We start from the raw sequence: 6,319 nt of genomic DNA, 5'->3' as shown, positions 1-6,319 counted from the left end.
GCACCTTGGTATGTTCGCAATGAAAACATCCACCGGGATCTGGGCATCCTCGCAGTGAATGACGAAATAAGCCTGATTTCCAGATTTGTTTCCAGATTTGGTTTCCAGAGCGGTTTCCAGATTTGGCGGTATAGCTTGTCTTCTTTTGGCTGACCTTGGGAGAGAGAGCGGTACCTGATCTTTTCTTAGCTGCTCCTTTGATTGGCTTTGCGGTGACTTGCTGCCAGCCTGGGGTGGGTTTGCATGATGGTGTGCTAGTAGAAGCAGGATCATGCCTCGTACTGGATGCAGCGGAACACAAACTGCCATTCGAGTTTGTTGTGAACGTCATTTGAGATGAGATCGAGGATGACGCAGTACAAGATGCGATGCAGCATGTGGGAGCCCATCTGGTTGCACTGCCAGCATTTAAGCAGCTGTCCGTCGGACCGTCTCGCAAACTAGCTCGTAGTTCGGCGGGAGTTTCTCCAGCAGTATTCCTCATTGATTTAAAATCGATGGATTGTTTTTGGAGAGATTTATCCATTTTTAGCAATTAGCAAAAATGTTCAAGACTTTGTTACCACATCTACACCAATGGTATCGCTTCGTTCACACTTTTGCGCTTTTACACATTTTTACTCTCTCCAAGCCCAAGCAAGGACGGATCCCTCTCAAGCACACAGTTACACGTTACATTTGTTGAGAGGTAATTTTAGTATTGTATAAATTTATATATGTATATATAAATAAAAATATATATATACAATGAGTATGTATGTATATATACATATATGTATATATATATATAACCGTCTGTCCAGCTGTTCGTCTGTCTGTCTGTTTCTACGCGAACTTGTCTCTCAGTTTTTAAGTTATCGACTTAAAACATTTACACAACCTTTTTCCTTTTCTTTTGCACGCAGTATATAACTAGTAACGGCCGGAATTCCGTGCACGTATATATCCTGATTAAGAATACTTTATACAGTCGGATATGTTTTCTTCACTGCGTTGCACACTTTTGACCAAAATATAATACCCTCTGAAAGTGTACAAAGCAACAGGAAGGGCGGCTATAGTCAACAATCCCGACGTGATTATGACCGGTACTCATATCTTTCACCCACAATTTACCTTATTTTTTTTAAAAGTAAATGATCTAAAAAACATCACTTCACTTCATTAAAAATTGTCAGATTTAGTTGAATTTTGGTTTGTTGGTATAGATTAGCAAGAGAGATTTGCGATTTGTGAGGGTGGAAAAGAGGGAGCAAATATTTTAAACAAACTTGACCTGCACTTCTATGGTAGAAGTCTTCATAAAAAATCCTATAGCCCTATTTATTTTAGTCTTAAGATATACGCATTCATACGGGCATGGCTATTGACATGGCTATATCGACTAAATAAGTAAAGTGTTACTTTTGACTCGATTGGTGAAGATAATATTTTTGTAATTGTGTAGACGAGCTTTCAAAATGATGCTTTTTAGCGTACCACACCACCCGTACAAACCCTTTTGCTTCAACAAAATAAATAATTTATTTTATGTGTAATTGATTATGGTTTTGAGGACTTCTTTGACATTAGGCAAAAAAAAAAACAGCGTGCGCAAGTGTTTTTAAGTTTCATTACTTTTTCAGAAAATGGCGATACTACAGTCCAAATATTTCATATTCCAATTTATTTTCATTTTTTATGATTTGGTTTTTTGAAATACTATACTATGACAAAAATGGGTCGATAAAAGAAAATAATTTTTATAAATAAAGGATAAGTATGAGGATTGTACTCTTTTATAATCCGTGCATAATTGTACTCGCGTATAAACTTGTGAACAACATTAAAAAAGGTTGCAAAATTATCCATTATTAACTATTTATATCATTTTTTATGTTTTATTGCAAGGAAATTAATATTGCAATCTCATGGTTCCTTGTCCAAGCTTGAGGGTGACTCAGAGGATGGTTCCAATCAATTGACAAAACTTGACGTTATGCTGACGTTTCAATTAGAAGTAATTGTAATGGAAGTAAAAGGTCTTAAGTCGTTAGCTCCCAACCGAATCGTCTATTGTACAATGGAGGTTGAAAACGGTGACAAGCTACAAACTGATCAAGCAGAGGCCTCCAAACCGATGTAAGTTTAACATAAAATATAAAGCATTGCATTTTGTATTTCTGTTTGAACTAGGTGGGATACCCAAGGGGATTTTACAACTACGCATCCTCTACCTATCGTCAAAGTCAAACTCTATACCGAAAATCCAGGAATGTTAGCTTTGGAGGATAAAGAATTAGGAAAAGTGACCCTTAAACCTACACCACTACCATCAAAAGTTAGTTGTTTTGTTTTTTTTTATTTTTTACTAAAAAATAACAGTTTGTTTTCCAGTCACCTGAATGGCATCGCATGATTATTCCCAAGAATTTACCTGACCAAGATATACGCATAAAAATAGCATGCAGGCTGGATAAGCCACTAAATATGAAACATTGCGGGTAACAGTATGATAATAGAATTTTTTATGGCCGTTTTAGTTAATTGGTTTTTTGTAAATTAAGGCAACTCTATGCGATCGGAAAATCTGTTTGGAAAAAATGGAAAAAACGGTATTTTGTCTTAATTCAAGTATCCCAATATACGTTAGCCATGTGTAGTTACAAAGAAAAAAAAATCGGAATCGTCGGAAATGATGCAACTTGATGGCAATACAGTAGATTATATTGAAGCAGCAAGTGGTGAGCATATTTTACCAAAAATTTAAAAAAGAATCGTAAAATAAAAGTAAATATTTACTCTGTTCGTAGCAAATCTTATGTTCGGAATAGACTTGAACGGCGGTCGTTTTTTCTTCAAAGCAGTTCGAGAAGGCGATAGTATCTCATTTACTTGTGACGATGAGAATGAGTGCAGTCTTTGGGTTATGGCAATGTATAGGGCTACAGGTCAGTCACATAAGCCAACACCTCCAGTAACACAAGATAAAAACTCAGCTATGTCAAAAATTCAAGGTGGTACGTAAATATACATTTTTATTTGTATCTGTCTAACGATAAGAAAAAAAAGATTCAAACCTACAAAGAGCGAAATTTTATACTGATTCGGTACCAAAGTATCGATATTATTGTAAACTCTATGTAATTTTTTTCGATAACTAACTTATATCTATTTGAGGTCTGCATGAGTAGCTAAAAAACGACATTCAAATGCACAACCTTGAAAATGAATTGAGTGAGATAGAATGCTGAGACGAAAATTAATGAATGAGTGAGTGAATGAATGGGGCGATGAAAACCGAATTGAAAAAGTTAGAGTTACAGTTCGCATTCGAATTGATTCGAATGCATTCTAGAATGTAAGATACAACTATGCATATTTGCCTGTATTTTTAAACGCTGATAATAAAATAATTCAAAAGTGGAAGTAAGTCATTTTTTTCAGAAATATTCATTATTATGCTGTATATTTTATTTACATATTTTACTTATATGTATGTAAAAATATTTTCAATATTTATTAATAATTTTCCAGCACATTTTTGCCGCTAAAAAAAATTTTGTAAAATAATTTAATTTGGAAAAATTTAAGAAAACTAAACAAAAAACACTAAGAAAATAATAATAACAGTTAAAAACCATAAGTAAAAAAAAAACACTTTTATCATAATTCACATTTCGGTCAATTTCCTCATTATTTAAGAATTATTAAAGAAGCGTTTTGCTCAACAAAAAAAAAATAAATGAATGCATAGAGTGTGTTAAAAACCATTCGAGACATTCGGCTGCATTCCTCATTCCAAAAGCACTCTTTTTACTTCCCACCCCAACTCACTCGGTTTCAAAGCAAAAGAATGCCCATGAGTTAGAATGCTCTCTCACTCTCTCACTCCCTCTCACTCAGTTCGTTGTGTTTTGCACTCATTCATTCTATTCTATTTGGATGTTCTATGGCTGAGGCAATAAGTAATAATGTATTCCTGCTGACCTCTAATATCTATAGATGCCTAGATATAAACCAAACAAAAATAGAAAAAATAAATATCAAGAAAGAAAAGCTAACTTCGGGCGGAACTGAAGTTGATATACCCTTGGAGTTATAACCGGATATATATCGCAACAATCGGATACAGTTGGCCGCTCCTTATGAGAATATCATAATAACACAAATTAATTAAAATAAAATATCTAAAAAAAAAAGTCCCAAGCTTCTATCTTCAAAAATACCAAAGTTGATATTTCTACCAAATAGTTGGGACCGTCAGCCCACGGATACAACAGGGGGACCTACGCGCAAGCAATTGCGTGCCGTAACTGTATACACCGCTGGTAGTGCGACTATACTCTCCACGTGAGGGCGGCTGGTAACAGGTCACGGTAAGGTCATGTCTCTGCCGAGGATGCTGGCTAATGGTAGTCGGGCGGGGAGAAGAACACTCCCTTCCTTAAATCACCCCAATCCAAGGTGGAACAGGATGCGTGTCCGAGGGGGGGCTCAGACGCTAATATGCGAACTCTGGGGGACCGGCCGACCTCCCAGTTTTAACCAGGCTTATTGAGACAAGCGGGCTATGTCATGATGGACGAACCCCTTCCCGCCTACTCGAGCAATATATGAATTCTACCAATCAAACCCAAAGCCTAAGTGGAGAACGGAACTCCCTAAAAAAGTCCGGAAATGGGGTCAATGACCCGTCAAACTCCAAGGCCCTCAAAAGCCAAGGAGTTGCTGAGATGGAGAAGCCCCCCACAGAGGGGCAACATCTGGAGGCGGGACGCGCCGGTGCGGAGGAGGTTGCCAAGACTTCCTCTTTCAAAGCGGGGACCACTATGGGACCACCGAACGGCGTGGAGAGGAAGACCCCAGGGTCAACCTCTATACCAATCGGCGGGGCCCCTAAGGCTACCCCAGGCCCGGGAGCGTCTCACTCGACGCAGCGTAAAGGCTCTTACAAGGACAGAAGAAGAGCAGCCTTAATTTTGATGAGGGCGGACCCATCGGCCGAAGCCAACCCGGACCAGGCCGAGATCATCAAGTGGGCAAGGCAGATCCTGCCCGACTTTAATCCGGAAAAGGCGGGAGTGAGGCTGGATCCGAGTAGACGTACTGGGTCAGACCCTGCGAAGGAGGCCGCGCAAAGCGCGAAAAGGCAGAGGTCCACAGAGGGAGAAGCCCCCCAGGCCAAGAAGAGGAAGGCCCAGCCGCAGCCGTCCAACCGCTCGTTCGCTGAAGTAACGAAGAGAAGAACCCTAATTGAAGTCCTGGACAAGGGCTCCAAGAATGGGCTTATCCCCAAGGACCTTTGGCGTCGAGTGGTTAACGAGTTGCATGGGCGCTTCGTGGAGGAGATGCTGAGATGCGGAGGACCCCCACCAGAATGCGAAGACGCAGGATGATATCAGAGTAGCGTCAAGGTGATTGCTTGCCAAGACGCGCGATCGGTAGAGACCTACAAGCGGATGGTTGCATCGCTTGGAGAGGTCTACCCTGGAGCTAAGCTGGTGGCGGTTGACTGGGACGAGATCCCTAGCAAACCGAGGACGCGAGTGTGGCTTACTGAAAAGCCAGCCGACCCTAAAACCATACTAACGATGCTTAGGATGTGCAACCCGACGCTTCCCACGGCGGACTGGAGAGTCGCCAAGGTCGAGGTACTTCAGGCAGGCTGAAGTACGGATTCGAACACGTTTCGGTCCGTATCTACAAATCCGATGCGAAGGCCAAGCCAGGAGGTATCGGGCCGGAGGCAGACACACAAGAGCCAGACTTGGAGGAGCCGACCGAAGAGGGGCACCCGGAAGGAATGTCGGATGAGGAGGTGGTCATCCTGGAAGGGTACACCTCGGAGGAAAGCGACTTGGCAAGGGCACTTAGTGGAGTCGGAATGGAAGAGGACTCTCTGCTGAGCTCCGAGACGGAGGCAGAAATTACTGTGGTGGAGATTTGTAAGGATGTCTCTGACGATCTTGCAAATAAACCTCCATCACAGTAAAGCGGCGTCAGCTGCCCTCCTACTCCACCTCGCCGAGAGTGGAGCTGATATGGCCCTCATCCAGGAAGCCTGGATCCTAGAAGACAGGATTCTTGGGTTGGGGGCGTCGGAGTTCAGGCTCTGCAAAGCCGATACAACAGGTAAAAGGCTACCCTATTTTTGCTACCCAATTTCAGCAATGAAGACCACGTAGCCGCAGCCATAGATAGCCCAAAAGGCCCTCTAAGGATATGTTCGGCGTATATGGGCAACGACCAGGAGGCCCTCCCCCCGCACCCGCTACTCAAACAGCTGGTGGAAGACAGCAGGAAGCACAAGATCGACCTGATCGTAGGTTGCGATGGA

At 41.6% G+C, this 6,319-nt stretch overlaps 1 long non-coding RNA gene across 1 annotated transcript; it reads left to right on the top strand.

The window, feature by feature from the left end:
* Positions 1–1,896: 1,896 nt before the first annotated feature.
* Positions 1,897–2,488, top strand: LOC108133698 (uncharacterized). The gene is made up of 3 exons (XR_011443491.1): positions 1,897–2,121; positions 2,176–2,320; positions 2,377–2,488. It is a non-coding gene; the product is annotated as an uncharacterized lncRNA (long non-coding RNA).
* Positions 2,489–6,319: the final 3,831 nt, after the last annotated feature.

The sequence above is a fragment of the Drosophila bipectinata genome, chromosome 4 (assembly GCF_030179905.1).
Source record: "Drosophila bipectinata strain 14024-0381.07 chromosome 4, DbipHiC1v2, whole genome shotgun sequence".
NCBI lineage: Eukaryota > Metazoa > Arthropoda > Insecta > Diptera > Drosophilidae > Drosophila > Drosophila bipectinata.
Note: the sequence above shows the minus strand (reverse complement) of the source record. Positions and strands in the feature narration are given on the sequence as shown.